This window comes from Hyla sarda, chromosome 4 (assembly GCF_029499605.1).
Source record: "Hyla sarda isolate aHylSar1 chromosome 4, aHylSar1.hap1, whole genome shotgun sequence".
In the NCBI taxonomy this organism is placed as follows: Eukaryota; Metazoa; Chordata; class Amphibia; order Anura; family Hylidae; genus Hyla; species Hyla sarda.
This window is the reverse complement of record NC_079192.1, coordinates 51589671-51601343: the sequence shown is the minus strand read 5'-3', so window position 1 is coordinate 51601343 and position 11673 is coordinate 51589671.

Genomic DNA, 11673 nt, shown 5'->3' with positions numbered 1-11673 from the left:
ATTTATCGTCATTTAGGTCAACATTGGATCATTCAGAGATCCTCACTGAACTTCTGGAGAGAGTTTGCTGCACTGAAAGTAAAGGGGCTGAATAATTTTGCACGCCCAATTTTTCAGTTTTTTATTTGTTAACAAAGTTTGAAATATCCAATAAATTTTGTTCGTTTTCTTGATTGTGTCCCAGTTGTTGTTGATTCTTCACAAAAACTTACAGTTTTACGTCTTTATGTTTGAAAAAAATTACAGTTTGAAGCCTGAAATGTGGCAAAAGGTCGAAAAGTTCAAGGGGGCGAATACTTTCACTATGCAGTGTATCTGAAAACTTTTAACTGAGGGATTTATTTCACACTAGTAAAAAGTTTTTAGTTTTTTTCCCCTAAAGAGATATTGGACAGCTAACAACTAAATTTTAGCTGGGTTAGTATCTATGACCCTAGGTGCAGTGAAACCAAAATGTTTGGATAGAACATAGTGCCATCTCAGCTGCTCTATGAACTACCAGTCACTGGATATGCATGTGCTTCCAATAGACAGGTGGTCAAATACAGAGGCAGAGGCATACACCCTCCTGGGCAGCTGTGTCAGACTCAGAAATAAATGTTAAGGTCACATACAGGCAGGTGGAAATGTGTGGAGAGCCCAGTGCACCGAGACATATCTCACCACCTGAGGCAATGAAACCACTGGGGACCACCTGCTCAATACCGGGCTCACACAAAACATGTTGCTCTGTTGCTTTAGGTTCCTTCTCTATGATTGGGAAGGATTTGCAGTCATTCATAACTAAAGTGGTTTTGAATGCCTAAAAATCCTGCCATACAGCCAAAAAGTTGTAAAAAAAAAAAAAAAGAAACAACCCTACTCGCCGTAAAGAAATTTGTTATATTTTCCAAATTGAACAGGGAAAGAAACAGAACAAAAAATGTACAATTGGGATGGTATTAACATGAGATACCGTAGAAGTAAGTTGACGATTGAAGAACCATTGAATGAACAATCTTCTGATGAACAATTGTTTCACAGACACAACATTTTAGTCCATATTGGCCATTACAGTTGTTTACAATGACCATATATGATCATGACATCTTTCTGAGAACTTTCCTGAAAATGTTTTCCTGAGCTAAAGATCTTTGGTCTGACTACCAAATAAAATGTTGTATACAGTCAACTTGTTTCCAGATGATGATGGTGTGAGGGTCGGCTAATATGATCATTGGTTATTAACCCCCAGAGAAGCAGGACCTACCTGTATTCCCTGGCTATATGGTACTTGGCACACCAGGATGTACATGTATGTCCTAAGAGGCATCTGAACTATGAAGCGAGCGCATATCCACACCACCAATCATGCTGATGCCCACCATTAACCCTTCAGCATTAGGGGGGCTTTGTCAGATCTGAAGCATTAGGGGGGCTCATCGGAGAAACAACAGCATGACTTTGGGGGGTCTGATGAGTGAAGAAGCCAGCCAGAGCTCTGCTCTACTGCTCCACAGCCGATCCGGGTATTCGCTTGTATGGTCTGCCTTCTGATCATTGCTATGCCAATGCATAGCACTAAACAGGAACAGTTTTTAATAACTGCAAATAAGCCCCCCCCCCCAATAAAACATTTAATCAACCCCTTTTCCCATTGTAAAAAATAATAATAAAAAAAAAAAAAAAAGATAAACATATTGTCTTGTGGAAATGTCTGAACTATTAAAATATAACCTTAGAGATCCCATATGGTGAACGATGTAAGTTTAACGAAAAGAAAAAAGTCAAAAATTGCTGATTTTTGGTCACATCACGTCCCAGAATAAAAAGGAATAAAAAAGTGATCAAAAAGTTGCATATACGAAATGCAGTATAAAAACTACAGACCTGTATACCGAAAAATAAGAAAGTTAAACTTAATTATTTAGTTTTAAAAAGTTTAGAAAAGTAGTACAATAGTAGAAAAGCATGTAAACATAGTTGTCATTTTATTCGTATTGACCAACTGAATAAAGAGAACACATTTGTTTTACCATAAAGAGCACTGCTTAAAAACGAAACCTTTACATTTTCCGCCCTAAATAATAATTTTGTTGCGCCATACATTTTATGGTAAAATGAAAGGTGTCACTACTAGGTACAATTGGTCGTGGAAAAACCAAGACCTTATATGGGTCTGTGGATGGAAAAATAAGAGTTCTGGCTCTTAAAAGGAAGAAAGGAGAAAATGAAAACACAGAAATAAAAATTAGCTGTGTCCTCTGGGCCAAACTGGACTGCGTCCAATATAAGCTTTAGGGTAGGGTCACACGTAACGGATCCGCAGTGTATTTTACACAGTGTATTTTATTTTAGTGTCCCTCCAGCTGTTGACAACCCCCCCCCCACCCCCCTGGCCACACAGCGGCCTGCGAGTCGACGCGCGCATGCGCAGTGTACTCAGTCATCGCGGCTGCTCCACGGATTGCCACTGCGAGCAGGCCAGGGGGCGGGGCGAGGTGGGGGGATGCCAACAGCTGGAGGCACACTAGGGGTCGGGTTACTGGCGTATCCACAGCGTAAAATACGCTGCGGATCCGTTATGTATGACCCTCCCTACCCTTAAACTAGTATGTATTGGCACTTCTACCCCGAAATAGCTCCATTATTCAGTGTCCTGATACCCAGCTGCTAAAGAAGAAAATTGTTGGGTGGCTGAGGGGTTAATCTTTTTAAAGGCTTATTCACACTGCAGACATTCCATAGTCGGAATGTCTGCTTTCAGCAGGGTCTGCCAAAGTCGACGACAGTAGGATCGTGCAGACTTGCGCCATTTTATAGACGGCACTGGAGTATGGCAGAATTCCAGCCAAAGAATAAACATGTTCATTCTTGGGGCAGACGTACTTTCAGCCGATGGAATTGCGCTGTGGTGATTCCGCAGTATGCACAGATCAGCAGAATCCCATTAAAAAACAGCGGGACCCAGCAGAGAAGCACCAGTGGTGATGTTAGGAAGCTCTGCCCCAAAGCGGCCCCAGAATGAAAAAATGTGCAGGAAGATAGCGGGAGAATGGGAGCACGGAGCGGGGACTGGTAAGTATGGCTGTTATCAGTGTCACCTTCACTACCTGTTTTTACTGACAGGTTAGTGCAGGTGACAATGATGACATGTTTTCCTTTAAAGGGGTTATCCAGGGAAAAACTTTTTTTTATTGATCAACTGGCTCCAGAAAGTTAAACAGATTTGTAAATTACTTCTGTTAAAAAATCTTAATCCTTTCAGTACTTATGAGCTGCTGAAGTTGAGTTGTTCTTTTCTGTCTAATTGCTCTCTGATGACACCTGTCTCTGGAACTGTCCAGAGTAGAAGCAAATCCCCATAGCAAACCTCTTCTACTCTGTGCAGTTCCCGAGACAAGCAGAGATGTCAGCAGAGAGCACTGTTGCCAGACAGAAAAGAACAACTCAACTTCAACAGCTGATAATTATTGGAAGGATAAAGATTTTTTTAATAGAAGTAATTTACAAATCTGTTTAACTTTCTGGAGCCAATTGATATATAAAAGAAAGTTTTTTCCTGGAATACCCCTTTAAATTGCGTAGACCTCCATTTCCAAAAATGACAAGAGCTCAAAGGAGGACGCATCAAATTAGTAAGACCACCCTGTCTACATGACACCACAATATACTGCTACCCTCAGCTGGCCTGGACCACTCCACCCATCCTTCTCGTGGGTACCACAATTATGCTGGAAAGGTCAAAGGGTACTCCAGTGGAAAACATTTATTAATTTATTTTTTGTTTAAATCAACTGGTTCCAGAAAGTTAAACACATTTGTAAATTACTTCTATTAAAATTTGTAATCCTTCCAGTACTTATCAGCTGCTGTATGTCCCACAGGAAGTTCTTTTCTTTTTGGATTTCTTTTCTGTCTGACTACACCATGTCCAGGAATTGTCCAGAGCAGGAAAAAATCCCCATAGCAAACCTCTCCTGCTCTGGACAGTTCCTGACATGGACAGAGGTGTCAGCAGAGAGCACTGTGGTCAGACTGAAAAGAACAACTCAACTTCCTCTGGATTATACAGCAGCTGATAAGTACTAGAAGAATTATGATTTTTTAATAGAAGTAATTTACAAATCTGTTTAACTTTCTGGAACCAGTTGATTTGAAATAAAAAAAATAAAAAGTTTTCCACTGGAGTACCCCTTTAACAAGAGGTATCTTCTCCATGTTTAGTGTCATATTCCAAGATAAAACATTGGTAGTTGCATTATACATTCCGTCACAAAAACATGCAACTATACCTTTATTTTTTACTTATAGAAGTCCATGAGATGGATGCCTCCAAGGTTCAAAATCAGGTAAAATAATTCTTCCACATCAGAAACCTGAAAAACAGAATACAGTTTCTAGAGATGAGCGAACTTACAGTAAATTCGATTCGTCACGAACTTCTCGGCTCGGCGGTTGCTGACTTTTCCTGCATAAATTAGTAAAACTTTCAGGTGCTCCGGTGGGCTGGAAAAGGTGGATACAGTCCTAGGAGACTCTTTCTTAGGACTGTATCCACCTTTTCCAGCCCACCGGAGCACCGGAAAGCTGAACTATTTTATGCAGAAAAACTCAGCAACCGCCGAGCTGAGAAGTTCGTGACGAATCGAATTTACTGTAAGTTCGCTCATCTCTAACACTTTCTGTTTGACTATTTTTTCTATTGGTCCTAATAACAGTGTCAGTCACAGATAGAGTCGTCACCTTTCTTGCAAAAAAAATATATAAATAAATACCGGCCATGCTAATTTGCATAATTAATTATATATGCGTGACATCACAGGATACACATATGCAGGGGAAAAGTTGTCCTATTCTGACCCCTATAACTTTTTTATTTCTCCTTATATGGGCCTGTATGAGGGCTAATTTTTGTTGTTTTTTTGATCGCTTTTTTTTTTATTAAAGGGGTTATCCAGGGAAATTTTTTTATATATATATCAACTGGCTCTAGAAAGATAAACAGATTTGTAAATTACTTCTATAAAAAAATCTTAATCCTTTCAGTACTTATGAGCTTCTGAAGTTAAGGTTGTTCTTTTCTGTCTAAGTCCTCTCTGATGACACCTGTCTCGGGAAACGCCCAGTTTAGAAGCAAATCCCCATAGCAAACCTCTTCTAAATTGGGCGTTTCCCGAGACAGGTGTCATCAGAGAGCACTTAGACAGAAAAGAACAACCTTAACTTCAGAAGCTCATAAGTACTGAAAGGATTAAGATTTTTTTAATAGAAGTAATTTACAAATCTGTTTAACTTTCTGGAGCCAGTTGATATATATATAAAAAAGTTTTTTCCTGGAATACCCCTTTAAATTCGGGAATCCCAGTTAGTTACTAACTACAACTCCCAGCATTCCCTGATACAACCAAAACTACAACTCCCAGCATGTTGGACTATATAGAAGTATAAAGGTCAGTGTTTTCCAATCAGGGGTGCCTCCAGCTGTTGCAAAACTACAACTCCCAGCATGCCCGGACAGCCTGTGGCTCAGCAGCTGTCCCAAACCAAAACTACAACTCCCAGCATGTTGGACTATATTGAAGTATATAGGTCAGTGTTTTCCAATCAGGGGTGCCTCCAGCTGTTGCAAAACTACAACTCCCAGCATGCCCGGACAGCCAACGGCTGTCCAGGCATGCTGGGAGTTGTAGTTTTGCAACAGCTGGAGGCTCTCTGGTTGGGAAACACTGGTATAGTATATGGTGCAACATTCCGGGAGCTGATGGATTGGTTGGATAAATACTGTCCATTACCAGCCAGGTGGCAACCCTAGTCACAGATGACATTTTCAGTGCATTTGCCCTATGCCCCCCCTATGTTCCCTACAGTACCCACATACACTGCCATCCAGTGGCCATTTCTTGTATTTCACCCATTGAAAGGTAATGTGTGAAGCTTCCGCTATATATTGCTGATATGTAGCTATAGAGTACCCATACAGCTATTGCCATACTCCTGGTGCCATACTGTTCCCATACAGGGCACAATAGTCACAAATCTGCCAAGAAAGGATGTAGAAAAAGCCCCTAAGGCCCCCAGTAGAGCACATCCTCCTGTCATAGAGGCAACTACCAGTGGTAGCTCGTCATCCTTTCCTCATTATGCAGAAGTTATGCTGCCCTCTGCTGGCTGAAACTGATAAAACTAGTAATATCTTTTTTGACATTACTAACTCAGTTACCCTTCCTGTACTTTTTAGCAGCTGTATACTACAGAGGAAATTCTGTTCTTTTTTTTATTTCTTTTTTTTTTGACTTGTCCACACTGCTCTCTGCTGACACCTGATGCCCGTATCAGGAACTGTCCAGAGCAGGAGAAAATCCCCATTGCAAACCTATGCTGCTCTGGACAGTTCCAGATACGGGCATCAGGTGTCAGCAGAGAGCACTGTAGACAAGACAAAAAAATAAATTATTAAAAAAGAACAGAATTTTCTTTGTAGCATACAGCTGCTAAATAGTACTGGAAGGGTGAAGATTTTTTAATAGAAGTCATTTACAAATCTGTTTAACTTTCTGGCACCAGTTGACATATAAAGACCTAAAAAAAATGTTTTCCACCGGAGTACTCCTTTAAGGGCTGTGCTGCCCCCAAACATTATTTTATTATGATTAGTAATATTTATGGGCTTTTTTCTTTTTTTCTTTACCTTACAGGAGCCATAGTGTTTTTGGTTTTCTAGAGACAAAGCTTGTTTTTTGCGCCATGATCTGTAGTCTTTATTGGTACCATTTTGGGAGAGATTGGATGTTCTGATCACTTTTTCATTCCATGACTATTCCACGTTTTACCGGGCCAGATAAATAACATCATATTATTATAGTTTGGATGTTTAATACACAGCAATATGACATATTATAATATTTTTGTAGATTTATTTATTTATTAAAAAAATGGGAAATTGAGACGATTTACATTTTTATTTGGGGACAATTTTATAAATTGAAAAAAATTTTTTTTAAAGGCACAACCCATTGAGGACAGGGTGTATGAAGCATGCTTAAAGGGGTACTCCAGTGGAAAACATATTAACTGGCTCCAGAAAGTTATACAGATGTACATTACTTCTATTAAAAAATCTTAATCCTTCCAGTACTTATCAGCTGCTGTATGCACCATAGGAAGTTCTTTTCTGTCTGACCACAGTGCTCTCTGCTGACACCTCTGTCCATATCAGGAAGTTTCCAGAGCGAAAAAATTTTTTTCCATCAGAGTGTCCCTTTAATACATGGTAAGGAGTAACCCTTCAGATCCCGCAAGAAAGTTGATGGCAGCATCTAAAAGTGATAAAAAAAGTTTTGGCCACCGGACCCTTGGGGTTGGGACGTCATCGGGGCCTCGGCAGCGCTGGGTACTGATCTCCTTGCTTGATGGCTGGAGGGCAGCTACATGCCTCTGTGCAAGTAGAGCTGATGGCTGCAGTCCAACTGGGCTTTTATGCTTCTTCCAGCAACATAGAAAATTAAAATGTAAACACAAATAGTCCTCCTGACATGTTTTGCTCCATAGAGCTTCCTCAGAGGTCTGGAAATATAGATGACGTAAAACACACAACAGTGTAGAAACAAAAGTTCACCGAGGCTAAAGCTCACTACACTTACTTGGACATTAAAGGGGTACTCTGGCCCTAAGACATCTTATCCCCTATCCAAAGGATAGGGGATGTCTGACAGCGGGGGTCCCGCCACTGGGGACCCCTGCAATCTTGCATTCAGCACCCACCTCTTTGAGCTGCAAGCCGCGCTGCCAGCTCCCAAACTGCCGGGTGCCGACCACGGGCCAGAATATCGTCACGTGACATCTCCGTGGCAGTCACGCCCCCTCCCATAGACTTGCATAGCGGGGGCGGGTCGTGATGTCACACGGGGGCGGAGTCGTCACAATACTCCGGCCCCATGGTTGGCACCCGGCAGTTTGTGAGCTGGTAGCGCGGCGTGCAGCTCAAATAGGTGACTGCTTAATGCAAGATTGCCGGAGTCCCCAGCAGCGAGACCCTCATCGTCAGACATCTTATCCCCTATCCTTTGGATAGGGGATAAGATGTCTTAGGGCCGGAGTACCCCTTTAAATATGCATGCCCTTCCATCACATCAACCACACCGAACAGATCCTTATTATAATCACGTTCTCACCCCGAGGGACTACAAAACACAATGGGGGAGATTTATCATTGCTTTTAGAGCATTTTTTTGTCTATGTTTAGGCGCAGTTCAGGCTCATGCAGCATATTTTGAGACTTTTATGCGTCTTTTGATATAAACAGTTTTACTCTTTTTGTCTACTCGTAGAACTTTTTCTTTTTGACCATGCAGTAGTCACGTATTTATCATTTGCGACTTTTGTCAAAAGTTGCTATTTTGTGCGCAAATGTACTTTTTTAGGTGCAAAACTACACCACCTACCAGTAGGCGTGAGAATCACTTCTACCTTTCGCAATTTAAAGGGGTACTCCGGTGAAAACCTTTTTTCTTTTAAATCAACTGGTGGCAGAAAGTTAAACATATTTGTAAATTACTTCTATTAAAAAATCTTAATCCTTCCTGTACTTATTAGCTGCTGAATACTACAGAGAAATTTCTTTTCTTTTTGGAATTCTCTCTGATGACATCACGAGCACAGTGCTCTCTGCTGACGTTATTATAATAATAATAACGCTTTATTTATTGTTGTCCTTAGTGGGATTTGAACCCAAGTCAGTAGTGCTAACCACTGAGCCACCATGCTGCCCTTAGCATACATCTGCCATGCATGGTTGCTAAAATGGACAGAGGCGTCGGCAGAGAGAACTGTGGTCGTGATGTCATCAGTGTTCCAAAAAGAAAGGAATTTCCTCTGTAGCATTCAGCAGCTAATAAGTACTGGAAGGATTAAGATTTTTTAATAGAAGTAATTTACAAATATGTTTAACTTTCTGCCACCAGTTGATTTAAAAGAAAAAAGGTTTTCACCGGAGTACCCCTTTAACCTCTTGTGGACAACAGCGTCCCACTCCCCTTCTATGACACGCGCTCAGGAGCTGACACAGGTCCTAGCTGGGTGATCCTGGCGGCTATCTGCCACCAGGACCCATCTCTAATGCCCGAAATCACCGATCACGGTCATGCCCGTCTTTAACCCCTTAGACACCGCAATCAAATTTGATTGTAGCGTCTAAAATGCAAGTAAAAATGTCCCAGCAACTCTGTGAAAGTAAAAACACCTAACCTGCCAATTTCAGGACCCGGGAAAGTGTCTACTTCCCTCCCTCACAAGCGTCTAGAAAAAAGTGTATGTGGTATGTGGAGCTTTCCCCACCACAGCAGAGCTGTGCAAAATTAATCATCCTGCTGCACCTTCTTGATAAATAAGATGCACGCTAGTCAAACCCACCACCCAAATAAATGTGGGAAAATAGCTCTACTGTAGACATTCTTTGATAAATCTGGGCCCATATCTCAGAAATGGCGGGGGAATGATCATGGTGTAAAGACCTTTGTGATCATTCCCCTCTAAGCTGTCTAAGGGTAGGGTCACATAAAGCCAATGACCGTCTCTAGAGTGAGCTCCCTGCTGTGTCCGTGTGTCCTGCATCGCAGGCTAAAGCAATGGAGCGCCGATAACACTGATCAATGACATGCAATGGCATAGCATTGAACAGTGTACAATTAAAGGGGTACTCCACCCCTAGACATCTTATCCCCTATCCAAAGGATAGGGGATAAGATGTCTGATCGCGGGGGTCCCGCTGCTGTGGACCCCCGCAATATAGCATGCAGTACCCACCTGTATCTGCTTCCGGCAGCGCTGGAGGTTCTGGCTCCCGACCACGGGAACGGAAGATTGTGAGGGGGCGGGGCATGACATCACACACGGGCGGAGTTGTGACACCACGTCCCGCCCCCTCAATGCAAGTCTATGGGAGGGGGTGTGACAGCTGTCACGCCCCCTCCCATAGGCTTGCATTGAGGGGGCGGAGTGTGACATCACACGGGGAAGAGCCATGACATCACAATGCTCCAGCCCCATAATCGACAGTAATCAGACCCAGAGTGAACACGCTCCGGGGACTGATTTTAACGGGGTGCGGCGTGCAAAATCACGGGGGTCCCTTTGGATAGGGGATAAGATGTCTAAATATCCCTTTAAACAGTGTATGTAATCCAATGATCGCATGTAATAGTTCCCTATGGAGACAAAAAAAATAGTTTAAAAAAAACTAATAAATGTGAATTAACCCCTTCCCTAATAAAAGTTTGAATCACAGTCCTTTTCCTATTTTTTAAATAACATAATGTAAACAAAAGTAAACATAAACATATGTGGTGACCCCGCAAATCTCCGTAAATCGGAATTATTAAAATATAATGTTGAATAAACCTTGCGGTCAATGGCGTACACATAAAAAAAATATCAAAGTCCAGAATTGTCTATTTTTGGTCACTTCATATATCATAAATTTTTTTTAATAAAAAGTGATTAAACAGTCCCATTACAACAAAACTGGTACTGATAAAAAAAAATTCAGATCACGGCACAAAAAAATTTGCCCTAATATATCCCCTTTACGTAAAAAAAAAGTTATAAGGGTCATAAGAGGAAAATTTTAAGCATAATAATTTTCGTACAAAAAGTTATATGTTTTTACAAGTAGTAAAATAAAACCTATATAAATTGGGTATCATTTTAGTCGTATGGACCTACCGAATAAAAATTGTGTGATTTTTTCCAAAAAGTGCACTGGGTTGCAAAATTTTTTCTTTTTCAATTTTGTCCCACAAATTATATATATATATATTTTTTTTTCTTTTCGTTTTACCGTAGATTGTGTTGTATAATGAGTGATGTCATTACAAAGTAGAATCGGTGAAGCAAACACATTACTCATTTTTACCACAAAATGTACTGTAAATTTCCTCTTGAGAAAGCCGGTGACATGGCGAAACATGTAGAGGCGGCAATTGCATAGCTTTATTTTAAGCGGTACCAGTTGACTGTGAACATAGCAGCCACTGAAGGGCTGCAGTACAGCTACCTTGGAGGGATTGCCTCTCCTTAAATCAATTTAATCTATTATTAGGTCACCTGGTTACCAGTTTTACTATTATTGGGATTAATAATATTTTAACAGTACACAGTAAAAATTAAGTTTTAGGGGTTGTTCAATAGGGGTTTATACCCCGGGCTAAGGCCCAGGGGTTTGGTAATAAGTGATCACGGGGGGGCCCACCGCTGGGATCCCCTGCGATCTTCCTGCAGCAGCCCGCATTCTATGCGTAGCTGCGTCTGCAGTTTCGGAAACCACCGGGCTTACGAGACGGGGATGTGACGTCACGCCCCCTCCATTCATTTCTACGGGAGGGGGCGTAACGGCCGCAACGCCCCCTCCCATAGACATAAATGGAGGGGGCGTGGCGTCACATCAGGTCCCCGTCTCGGAAGCCTGGCGTTTTCCGAAACTGCAGACACAGCTACGTATAGAATGCGGGCTGCTGCAGGAAGATCGCGGGGGTCCCCCGTGATCAGACATCTTATCCCCTATCCTTTTGATATATTATTATTATAATTTTTTTTTTATTCACTTTTTTTTTTTTTTAGCCCCCATTGACTATTACAAGTAATCTTTCTATCGCATACACTGAACAATGTTGTGCCATAGCACAGCACTGATCAGTG